Source organism: Tasmannia lanceolata, unplaced genomic scaffold (genome assembly GCF_043159265.1).
Source record: "Tasmannia lanceolata isolate RefF3 unplaced genomic scaffold, GAP_Taslan_0.1 ptg000006l, whole genome shotgun sequence".
Taxonomy (NCBI): Eukaryota; Viridiplantae; Streptophyta; class Magnoliopsida; order Canellales; family Winteraceae; genus Tasmannia; species Tasmannia lanceolata.
The window spans coordinates 44547501-44558949 of record NW_027518683.1 but is presented as its reverse complement, the minus strand read 5'-3'; the positions used below and the strand labels follow the sequence as shown (position 1 = coordinate 44558949).

General features: G+C 38.7%; 1 long non-coding RNA gene across 5 annotated transcripts; it reads left to right on the top strand.

Annotated features, from left to right (window-relative positions):
- Positions 1 to 3673: 3673 nt before the first annotated feature.
- LOC143880348 (uncharacterized) lies at positions 3674 to 11078 on the top strand. 5 transcript variants are annotated; one of them, XR_013251647.1, is made up of 5 exons: positions 3674 to 4158; positions 4929 to 9402; positions 9540 to 9997; positions 10456 to 10638; positions 10743 to 11078. It is a non-coding gene; the product is annotated as an uncharacterized LOC143880348 (long non-coding RNA). The 5 variants fall into 5 exon arrangements; XR_013251646.1 differs by having other exon boundaries at positions 3765 to 4158; positions 4929 to 5021; XR_013251643.1 differs by lacking the exon at positions 4929 to 9402 and having other exon boundaries at positions 3769 to 4468.
- The last annotated feature ends 371 nt before the right edge of the window (positions 11079 to 11449 follow it).

Sequence of the window (11449 nt, the reverse complement as noted above, 5' to 3'; positions counted from 1 at the left end):
TTTATCAGTAGACCCACGCATGGAAAGTAAGGTCTGGACAACGACCTAGGTGTGGCCAAATCAATTGAATAATCTCAGCCCTTGATCTATGATGTCTCATTTATTGTCCGCCTTGAAAAGTCTTTACTTTAAGCGCGGGTTGTTTCAAGACTTTCAACGATGGTGTGGATCGCGTCATCCTTTTGAAAGATCCAAAAATTAACAGAGAAAAACTTTTGTAATAGAAGAAGAAGATTGGTGAGGTACAGCCAATGGAAGCGCCCTTTCAGGCTTTCATCTTATTTTTGCAAGAAGAAAATATAGTAGGGCCCACCTATTTGAATGACCTAAGATATTCATTTGTTTGATCCTTGAAGTAGATTAGACAATTTCCCAAAAATCTTTTCAATAGGATGATATCAACCTCCAAATATAATTGGTGTAAAATGGGGGATCAGATAGTTCAAAAAATGACAACACAAAAACTACCATGTGGTAAATAAGGATAGGTTGTCCTGTCCCTACCTGAGGACCAACATTCCATTCACACTGTACGTGGACCAGTCAAATTTGTCAACCGACTCACCGTGTGGAAAGAAAGGATATGTTAATCCTAATTAAAATTAGTCCAATTTTATGAGCTGACTCCCCATATTGATTTAATTTCTTGTATTGCCGATTCCGTCAAATTGCCATTCACTGCATCAAGAAGACGGGATACAAATATTTGTGCTATTTCCCATATTTTCTCCTCTAGGAAACAAGAAAATCCCCAGAACGAAACATATGTTTGTCTACAGTGGAGAGCAGTGAGAGAGAGAAGAATAAGAATCAAGTTTAATCAAAAGTAATGAAGCCCACGGGGGTTAGTCAAATTTGTAGGTGGAAAGTTGAGTCTGGACAACAACAATCGGATAATCTCAGCCTTTCATCTATATGCCTCATTTATTGTTCCACCTACAAAAGTCTGGACAACAACAATCGGATATTTTAAGTAAATATCCGTTTGAAGGACCCAAAAAATTAAGTGTTTGACCTTGACAGTGATTGCCCATCACTTGTTTCATACAAAAACTAGTGATAAATTCACCCAATTTCAGGATGAATTCACCCTGTATTTTTAAAAAATGTACTGCACAACCCTTACCATAGGATGATCCAAACCAAGGAAGCAAGATTCTTCCCTGGGAGCCTTTGATTCCCTATCGATTCCCGCTCTGGCAACCTTGAGTAGGATTCTTTCCTGGGAGCCTTCGATTCCCGCTCTGACAACCTTGATCCAAACAGTGGCGGAGTCAGGATTTATTGATCAGGGGGCAGGTAACACATAGGGGGGCAGGTTATACATAAGGCTGGGCCCAATTGAGTTTTGCCTATAAAGGAGTTTGGGCCAACTCAAGAGGGCTCCCTTGAGAGAGATTAAGAAGTATCAACTTTAATCAAACGTTATGAAGCCCATGCGGGTTAGTCAGATTTGTCGTTGGAAAGTTGAGTCTCGACAACGACAATCGGATAATCTCAGCCTTTCATCTATATGCCTCACTTATTGTTCCACCTACAAAAGTCTTTACATTATTTAAAAGCATGCCATGTGGGGGCAACGATCATGTCGATCACATCATAATGGTATAAAAGATCAACGGTCTCGATTTTAAGTAAATATCCGTTTCAAGGACCCAAAAATTAGTCGACCTTGACAGTGATTGGTCATCACTTGTTTCACAGAAAAACTAATGCTAAATTCACCACATTTTAGGATGGATTCACCCCGTATTTTTCAAAAATGGTGTAAGCCCAATGGTTCCCACCTTGGCATTTCCATCTTATTTTGATGATTCCAATACACAAGTGATTTTATATCACTAATGTGTTTTATTGTCTAAGTTGTAGATCTTAATTGTACTAAGAGAAGATTGCTTGGATTGAGGCCAAGAAGCTCTCATTGGACTACATTCGGAAGGCCAAAGTCATCGGAGATCCAAGATAATGAAGACTTGAAGCGTCACATTGAAGATCAAAGTCATTTTTGTATAAGATCCAATCCTAGTTTAGGTGTTTAGAGGCATAAATTAGTTAATCTCACACATCATAAATGTTTAAGAGATTGTCCTTGTGATGTTCCAACACTTTGGAACCCTCATAACAATCCCAACTTGGTGTAAAGTTGGAAGCCCAAGAAACAGAATTGAAAATCTGCTGCTGATAGGCTTCTCGGAACTCCGAGAGATTCCTCGGAGCTCCGAGAATTGGTCCAGTAGAAATTTTCCAACTTCTGTTTGTATTCCCGGAACTCCGAGAGGAACTCCGAGACCACTATAACGGGAAGAAAAATAGTCGTTTTCAAGTTCGCCAGATTTACCACTATGCCCCTCAAACGGTCATATTTGGTTTTTCTATATATATGGGCATTCCAAACTTCCCAATTATCAATCCTAACACTCTAAAAATCCATTAGTATATCTCAAGAGTGAATCAAGCTTATTTATGCCTCTCATCATCCAAGATTAGGATTTTGATCATAGGCTCAATTTGTACATCTTCTTCAAAGTGTGTAAACCCTTGTGAGGGATTTTTTTTGTTATTTCTTTCTTATTCAAGAACATTGTATTGGGCGAGTGTTCGGAGAAGCGGAGCCCACTCTCCGTGATGAAGATTGCCACCAAGGTTAAAAGCATTCGGAATTGTAATCGGCACCGATCTTCACCGGAGTTAAGAAGATCAAATACTAGTGATAAATTCATCCCATTTCAGGATGGATTCACCCTGTATTTTTCAAGAATGGCTGCACAACCCATACCATAGGATGATCCAAACTGTGGTGGAGCCAGGATTTATTGATAAGGGGGACAGGTTACATAAGGCTGGGCCAAATTGAGTTGGGCATATTAAAGAGTTTGGGCCAACTCAAGAGCCCCCGTTGAGAGAGAATAAGAAGTATCAACTTTAATCAAACGTCATGAAGCCCACGCGGGTTAGTCAGATTTGTCGGTGGAAAGTTGAGTCTCGACAACAACAATCGGATAATCTCAGCCTTTCATCTATATGCCTCATTTATTGTTCCACCTACAAAAGTCTTTACATTATTTAAAAGCATGCCATGTGGGGACAACGATCATGTCGATCACATCATAATGGTATAAAAGATCAACGTTCTCGATTTTAAGTAAATATACGTTCCAAGGACCCAAAAATTAGTCGACCTTGTTTCACAGAAAAACTAGTGATAAATTCACCACATTTTAGGATGGATTCACTCCGTATTTTTCAAAAATGGACTGTACAGTCCACACTATAGGTTGATCCAAACCGCCCATTTGGTGGGCCACAATGTATTTGTGCCCCAAAAATCATTCACATAGGATGGTTCTAACCCTCCTATCATCGAACACAATGCATTCGGTCTCTATAGGTGTTTGGGTATGATAGGTGTCTGGATAGAATAAAACTAAGAAAGAAATGGTGAATAGCCAAGGGATCACTAGTGCAAATCTAGTGTTCGCAATAGAACTTTTAGGAATTTAGGAGCAATAAGAATTTCCTAATTCAACAAAACAGAAACATGGATTCCCAAAATCAAATTAAACATCTCTTAAGATTCAATTATAGCTAGAATTTCGTAGGAAATCATAATCATGGAAATTCATTCATCAAATAGTAACTCACCCCATGCAGATTTCATACATGATACATCAAATCTATAATCAAAACAGCTAGCTAATGGAAGTAAAACAAGTCTCAAGTAATGTATTGCAAAAAATAGCTCTATGAAACAAAACAACATATAGCTCAAACAATATCTAAGCGTGGCTAGGGTGTGGAGTGTACGGGAAGGTGAAAATAGTAAGATCTGGGAAAAGTTTGGGTAAGTAAATGTAACAAATAGTAAGATCTGACCTCAGCCAAGAAGATATGAGAAGAGAACAAGAGGAAATATGAGAAAGAGTAGGGTTGTATAAGGCTTATAGCCGTAAGCTGAGATGGGAAAGGTGGGGAAAGAGAAGTGAAACAGAGAAACGAAAGGGGATGAGAGGGTGTCTGTAATAGCAGAAAAATGACAGAAAAGAAGGAAAGAGGACACGGAGAGAGGGGCATACCTTGATGCAGAGGGGAGGGAGGCTCTTCTTGTCAATTTCACAGACTATACGGAGGGCATACCTTGATGCAAAGGATCATCCTATGGTGTGCGCCGAATGCTTTTTAAGTCCTATTTGCTTGATCTCAGGCTCCCTGATTAGAGAACAAATGGGGACAAATAAGAAGATCGGGCCTATATAATTAGTTTCTTTTTTATGGCTCTGTTCCAGCATTTCCACCCTGTTTTGTTTGTCCTTCCCTGAAAATGATTTAATTTTAAACAAAAGACATGCACAAGGGTACACATGTGAAAACAGAGAGTTGGCGGATGGTATTGCTGTTGCGGCTTTTTCTTTGTTTTCATCATCGATTGAAAGCAAAGACTTTTCCTTCTTTGGAGCTGACACTGGAAAAAGTAATAGAACAAAAACTTTTTATTCTCTCCCCTTCACAGCAATAACAGAAAACACTCAACAATTAACTCTAGGTCTAAGCATGGTTAAAGGTTAACCACCGTGACAAAAATTTGGTGGATTGGTAAGGTTTCATTAAAATTTGAGATGTTGTATGGGAGGCCTCACTCCTTTGCTTGCTCCTTCCTCCAAACCCAATATAACTTTAGCATGAAAATACATTGTTGGTTTAAAGTTTTTGGTAGGTAAAATATGTTGCTAGTAGAGATCACCTTACTAATTATTATTTTTTGTTTAAAGTTTTGTGATTCTTAGATCTGTACCAGTTCTTCAATCTTTCGTACGGGTTGCTAATCCTAGTCAACTCAGCACAATGCGGTCGAGTAATCGGTTGACGCGGCTGGATACTCAGTTGACTCGGTCATAATTCGTGACTCAAAGGAGTTTTTATTGACTTTGTAGGGCAAAACACGGATGCAGCATAAGAAATCGACGTGCACACAAGGGAGTATTGAAACTATACTTTAAAGTTCGAATCCTTGAGCTCCCTCGATGGTGAGATTAGTTTTATGTTCCTAATGTCAATTCAGGGTACCTGCTCCCACTGATGTTCACTCTGGGTTTGTGCTGATGAACTAACAGCCTTATCTTACTTCGCGGCCATAGAAAATATAAATTCATATGGTGCATTTAAGAAATCTTTTGCCATTGCTCGTATAGGCGTTTTACTACTATTGCAAGAGAAATTATGCTTAATTTCAGCATGAAGTACGCTAGGCAACTATAGAATGTTCACCCTATACCATTCAAAAAAGAATGTTCACCCTATACTGTAGGCTACTCTATTGATGGACGACTAGTCTGTTTCTCAGCAACCAACATTTACGCATTGAGTTGCTTGTCCCCACCATGACATATCTTTGAGATTCTCAAAATGATGTTTTCATAAAATGATACTTCCTCAGCATTTAAATGAAATGGGTTTATTGGCACTTTCTTTATATTTCCACTTTCTTAAGAATTTCCAGTCAAGAAATTCTTAAAACGGTTTTCGTCACTATGCTTGTAATGAAGGATGACATCTTAGTGGATTTGAGTGTAAGTAGATTACTTAAGTTAACCATCTTGTAATTTACATCTGTTTCTTTCTTTTTGATGCAATGATGGCTGAAAATGACCATGGGTGACTGTTCCCTGTCCTATAAGCTTCAACTCTTGATCATAAATGGATCAACACTTTTTCATTTACCAGGTTTCCCTGAATTCTTATCTCTTGCTCTATTGACCTTTCACATATTGCAATTAATTTAAAAGTTCCTTATGTCACAGTAAGATATAAAGGTTAGTTTTTATTAAGGTTGCAACATGGGTCGGGGTTTACCTGACCCGCATTGACCCGACCCATAAATATCCTGGGTCGGGTTTAGAAATCATGGGTCTTGGGTTGGGTTAAGCTTTTGGAGTAACAGGTAGTTTACATGGTATCAGAGCAAATGCCTGGGTTCAAATCTCCTTGATAGCAAAATCCACATGCAATGGCCAAACCCAAAAGTGAGGCCACTTTGTGCCGCATGTAGGCCAACCCAAAGATAGAGGGGCGACACGTGAGGGGGAGTGTTAAAGTATAAAAGAATAAATAACGCATTCTCCAACAGCTTAAGCTTTTGGAGTAACTGGTATGTGAAGCTGTTGGAGAAGGTTTTATTTAATCTTTTATACTTTAATACTCCCCCTCACGTCTGGTTCAATATCATCTTAGACATTAAGCTAACTATCATAAAATGGTGTACGACCAAAGGCAGTATTCCGTATTTACCTGGGGACCTCCTCCGGAATTGACTTGCAGTATTTGCGGAAAAAAGGTCCGTTACCCGGTTATCTCCTACTTGGAATCCCCCACCGGAGGGCTCGTTTAAATTCAACTTCGATGGGAGCTCAAGGGGCAATCCGGGTAGGGCGGTGGGTATTGGTGGTGTGATTCGAGACCATAATGGTGTTACTCGCATGACCTTCTCTGGGCCTATTGGTGCCTGTGATGTGAATGAGGCGGAGGTGTCAGCCCTCCCTTTTGGGCCACAGCAATATGTTGATCATGGGTTTGGGCCACTCATTGTCGAAGGGGACTCCTCCGATACTGTGGATTGAGCTATGACGAAGAGTTGTGGTCCATGGCGGCTTGCGTCTAAGATTGACGAGGTCAGGGATTTAGTCTCCACAATCATTTCGGTGCTGACTCATAGGCGGAGAACTACTAATGGCCTTCGCTTCTCCTGGGGACACCTTGTCCCTTTGTATTGCTCTTGATTTTGCAATATAATTCGTTACCTCTTCAAAAAAAAAAAAAAAACCGACCCAATCTTGAGTCAGGTTGGGTTTAAAGAATACAAACGCAAAAAACGACCGGAGCCTTGTAACATAAATTTTTTTTCCCAGTTCTTCGTTGAAACATAAAAGATAAAGCCCTAATACTCCTCTCTTATTACACAACTCACTTGGCGTTCGACGCCCCTCAATTTCGTCCTTTAATCTCCTTCATTCATCCAAATCCCACAAAGTGAAAACCGTTAGGGGCCTGTTTGGATGCCTCATATTCTGTATTTGGATTTGGAATTGAGTTTTGAATACAGAATGAATAGATCTGCCAGCTCATGTTGGGAAGACAGAGAGGAAAGGGGGTACTTCTTATTGCAGGGAAGAGGTTGAGGAGCAAAGAGGGTGAAGGAAACTGCCAGATCAGTGAATTTCCAATTACTTATTTCCACAGTATATTTGGAAATTTGATTTTTTTTCACTCTTAGTAACTGATTTGGAAATTCAAGGATTTGATCTGGACCCAAATCACAACACAAAAAGCAATGCAAATGTGAGAAATCCAAATCAAAATCTTCTCAGCATCCAAACGGGCCCTAGTTGTATCAAATATTAGGGGCATCAATGGATCCAGACTGTCCGATGGATTGTCCGAATCCGAACATTAATGAACGGGATCTAAACATATGAATAGGATCCATGGGCATATTTCGGATCATCAAATCTGGGATTCAAAATTTTTTGGATTGTGTATGGGCACACCACAGATGCCCATTGGATAGTCACGATCCGAAATGGTTTACAAAAATACCCTCCAAATTTTGTTAATGCTAACCGTTCTATGAAGGGTATTTTGGTCAAAACCTCTCTTATCACTTAATGAATCGGATGGGAATGCGATTTCACTCATTTCAGTCGTTTCATTTCATACTTTCACGAAGGAAAAGAGAGAGGGGTTTTGTTCTTTATGCATCATATTCTTTGATAATAGTTATACATTATATTTGTGTATGTAATTTTGATTAGTTTTATTGTTTGCAAGCATTATTACACACATAGATTAAACATAGATAAATTTTTAATTTAGTTGAAGAAAATGGATAGAGACACTAATAGTGGACTGCCATTCTATCTCCTTTTAAAAAAATTAATTGTTTACTTAGCTTAGAGGGACATAATAGGACACTCCGATGGACGGTCCGAATTAAAATGGATCGTGATCATGACGTGGAAGGTAGGATCTGAAGAACAATCTGACTCCGACCCGACCGATAAGGAATTTGAATGGATCGTGACTGTGACATGGGTGGATCCGACCCGAAGTGGATCCATTGACACCCCTATCAAATATCTCTTCACAAGAGAAGCATTTCCAAATCCGAAGCTGTTATTTGAATCTTTGATACGCTATTGCTTAATGGCACATCATTCATGTTAGGTATTTTCAAGGTAAAATGAGTGTTGGTGAAAAAACCGACTCAACCTAACCAGACAGGAGAAACTATCCCAGGTAGGGTCAGTTTTATGAATCTTTGGTTTTCCCATAAAAAAACTCGACCCGGTGTAGTTTCTCTGGTAGGGTAGGGTCTTTGGAAACCCGACCCCCTCTACCCGATTTCCCATAATTTTTTTTATGACAGAGACTTCTCTATAGTTGTTTTACTCTTTTAAATGTTTTGTGCTTGTATTTCTTCTTCATTATGGAAGGTATTAAGTTGCTATTTGTGAAAGCTTTTTTTTAATGGTATCAAGAAAGCTATTATTGCCTACTGATTGGCACTTGAGCACAAAGTAATAGTAGTAGAGTTAGTCTACAATCTTAGCCAACGAGCTCAGCATTATGTGTCACTTTGTTTTGAACTAGTTCTATGCATTTTTGTCTTTGCTTGAGACTAGATAAACTGTAGACATGGGAAGAAATCTGTGTAGTTCGAGGATTACATTTTTGGTTAATTTGCTAGTGAAAGATTTTGATTGATTTGTTTAAAAAATTGAAGGTCAGGGCTTCACTTGTTTATTTATTGAAGACCGGTGTTAAATTTTTCTGATTGAAGTTTGTTTACATCAGAGATGAATGTTGGGACTTCTTATATATTACTTCAAAAATTGAAGTCCAGGGCTTTGCCTGTCCATATTTAGTTAAGTTCCAAATGAAAGTTACTTTCGTCCGATGCCCCATTCTTGCTGTAGACCTAAGTTCAATGTTACTGGTAGCCCTTTTGGTGGTGTTCTTGAATGCTTCTCACATTGAAGTCATTTATTGCCTTAAACTATGTTTAAAAAAGTGAAGAACCCATTGTTTTCGTCACAGAACGGTCCAAAGAATGAGTACTGAAAAATCAACGATGATTGCATAAAATGATGAGTGCATAGAAAAATAGATCTCTGTCGTAAAACTTTAAAAAAGACGTATTCTAGCAATATGTGCTTCGGATTGTTAAGCGCCAAGTTACTTTAATAAATTACATTTCTCATTCCTTTCTTAGCATCTGTTAGATATATCCATTTGATTTGTGGTAGAAACATAACTCAAATATTTATGTTGGAAACACCACTTCATTTCATAACTTAGTCTTTTGTACTTGTTTGTGTCTTGGCTGGTGTTTTATCTTGATTTGATTCCAGAGTCTGTGGCTCTGAGCATCTGTTAGATATCTATTCTAATTTCAAAAAAAGAATACATCATATTCTCTTCCTGTGTTTTTTTTTTTAAAGTTTTATAATTAGTTACATTTACTCACAAACCCTATATGTATCTGCCAGAATAAAGATGCAACAGAAGCTATTCAAAAAGTTGCTGCTGCCTACGATTGAAAAATTGCTGAAGGTGTCCACACCCATCAGCTTAAACAGTTTGTTATTGATGGGAACAAGGTCATACTGAGCCTAACCAACCCCGAGACCAAAGTTGATGATGCAGAATTCGAGGAGAATGAAGTCTATGCCATTGATATAGTTACCAGCACAGGCGAAGGCAAGGTGAGGACAAATTCCTTAACCGATTTTTCCTCAATTGAAAGTGTCAAATTCCATGTTGGAGTCTATTGCTGTGGAATTTCAACTGCTACATGCTTTAAAATGCGGCCTAAGCTGTTGGATGAGAGGCAGACAACCATCTAAAAAAGAGCCGTCGACAAAAATTATCACTTGAAAATGAAGTCATCAAGGTTCATCTTCAGTGAAATAAGTCAGAAATTTCCGATTATGCCATTTACCGTAAGGTTTGTCAGCTCCTTACCATTTTTTATCGTTTTTTATTAGGAGTTCAACGCGAGTCTCTTGACCTCTTCGATTTTCTGCCTCCGTGAGGATCTCATTCTGTATTTTCTCCCTTCTCCAAACTAATAAACTTCTTTATCATTCAAAGAAAAAGTTATCGTTTTTTTTACATGTAAAAAAGGTGACAAAATTTACCATTAAAAAAAAGTGACAAAATTTTGAAATATTTTTCATTTTCAAAATTTTCCCAAAAATTCCTGCAATCCAAAGAGGGTTGTAGCTTTTCCGTGTTATATGCGTGAATGTCTGGAAATTTATGTGTATCATCAGTTGAATATGTCTACAAAGTGGCATCTAGTATGTGCTGGTGTTGTAAACCACGTGGAGTGACATTTAGCCATTTGAATTTTGTTTTGGAAGTGGGCGGGTTTTAATTAAGGTGATAGTCTGGTGATTACAGGAGACCTTGTTGCTCATATAAAGTTCACAGTTTTGTTAATGCCGAACGGATCAGACAGGATCACATCCCATGCTTTGCAGGAGTTGCAGCCTACAAAGGCGATCGATGATGACCCTGAAATCAAGGCTTGGTTAGCTCTGGGCACAAAGACGAAGAAGAAAGGTGGGGGAAAGAAGAAAAAAGGTGTGCACCCTCTACTTTTTGTTTGCCTGCCATAAAAACTTTCATTGTATTTACAGGTAAGATTCTCCTGTAGATCTCATCGGTGCATTTGACCCCCATTGCAGGTAAGAAAGGCGATGTGAGAGACGAGTCCGCTGAAGCCGAACCCATGGACAGTGCAGCATCAAATGGCACTGTTCAAGAATGAGATTATCCCAATTATGGTTTGGGTTTAGGGATGGGGGGGCTTTACATTAAAACTGAGATTTTGCCCAGAGTCTGATGCAGGTTTTCCCTGTTTTTATATGTTAATTTTCATTCTGTGATGATGGGTTCCCCAGAGGAGAATGCAGCTTTTATATTTTGAACGGGAATACAATTGCAGCTGTAGATTTGAGGCAAAGTTGGAATTGATAAACAACTAAATAATAATAATAAAACATGGGCATATTTAAAGGTGATTACTTCACTCCGTGCAGATTCTTTGCTTGGTTCTTTTTTTTTAATCAGGAGACTGAATAGTGGTTTAGGATATTCCATCAAGATCAAGCAGAAGGCAGTGTGTAAACTACTGGTTCATCTAGATTAATTATGTCAATTGCTATATAGTGCGAGGTCAGTGTTTGAAGGAACCATGACCCTAGTTTTTCATCCATAGATATTCATGTGGTGCATTCTGCTGCATTAATTAACATGCTTCCTAGTTCCTACTGGGTGGGTTTTAGTGGGTGACACAAACAATCTCCTCAATGGCATCTCAACCTCAGTTCGAGCCGCATGATCTGCATCATTATTAGCTGAACAGAGGATGTGTGCAAAGGACATCACATTC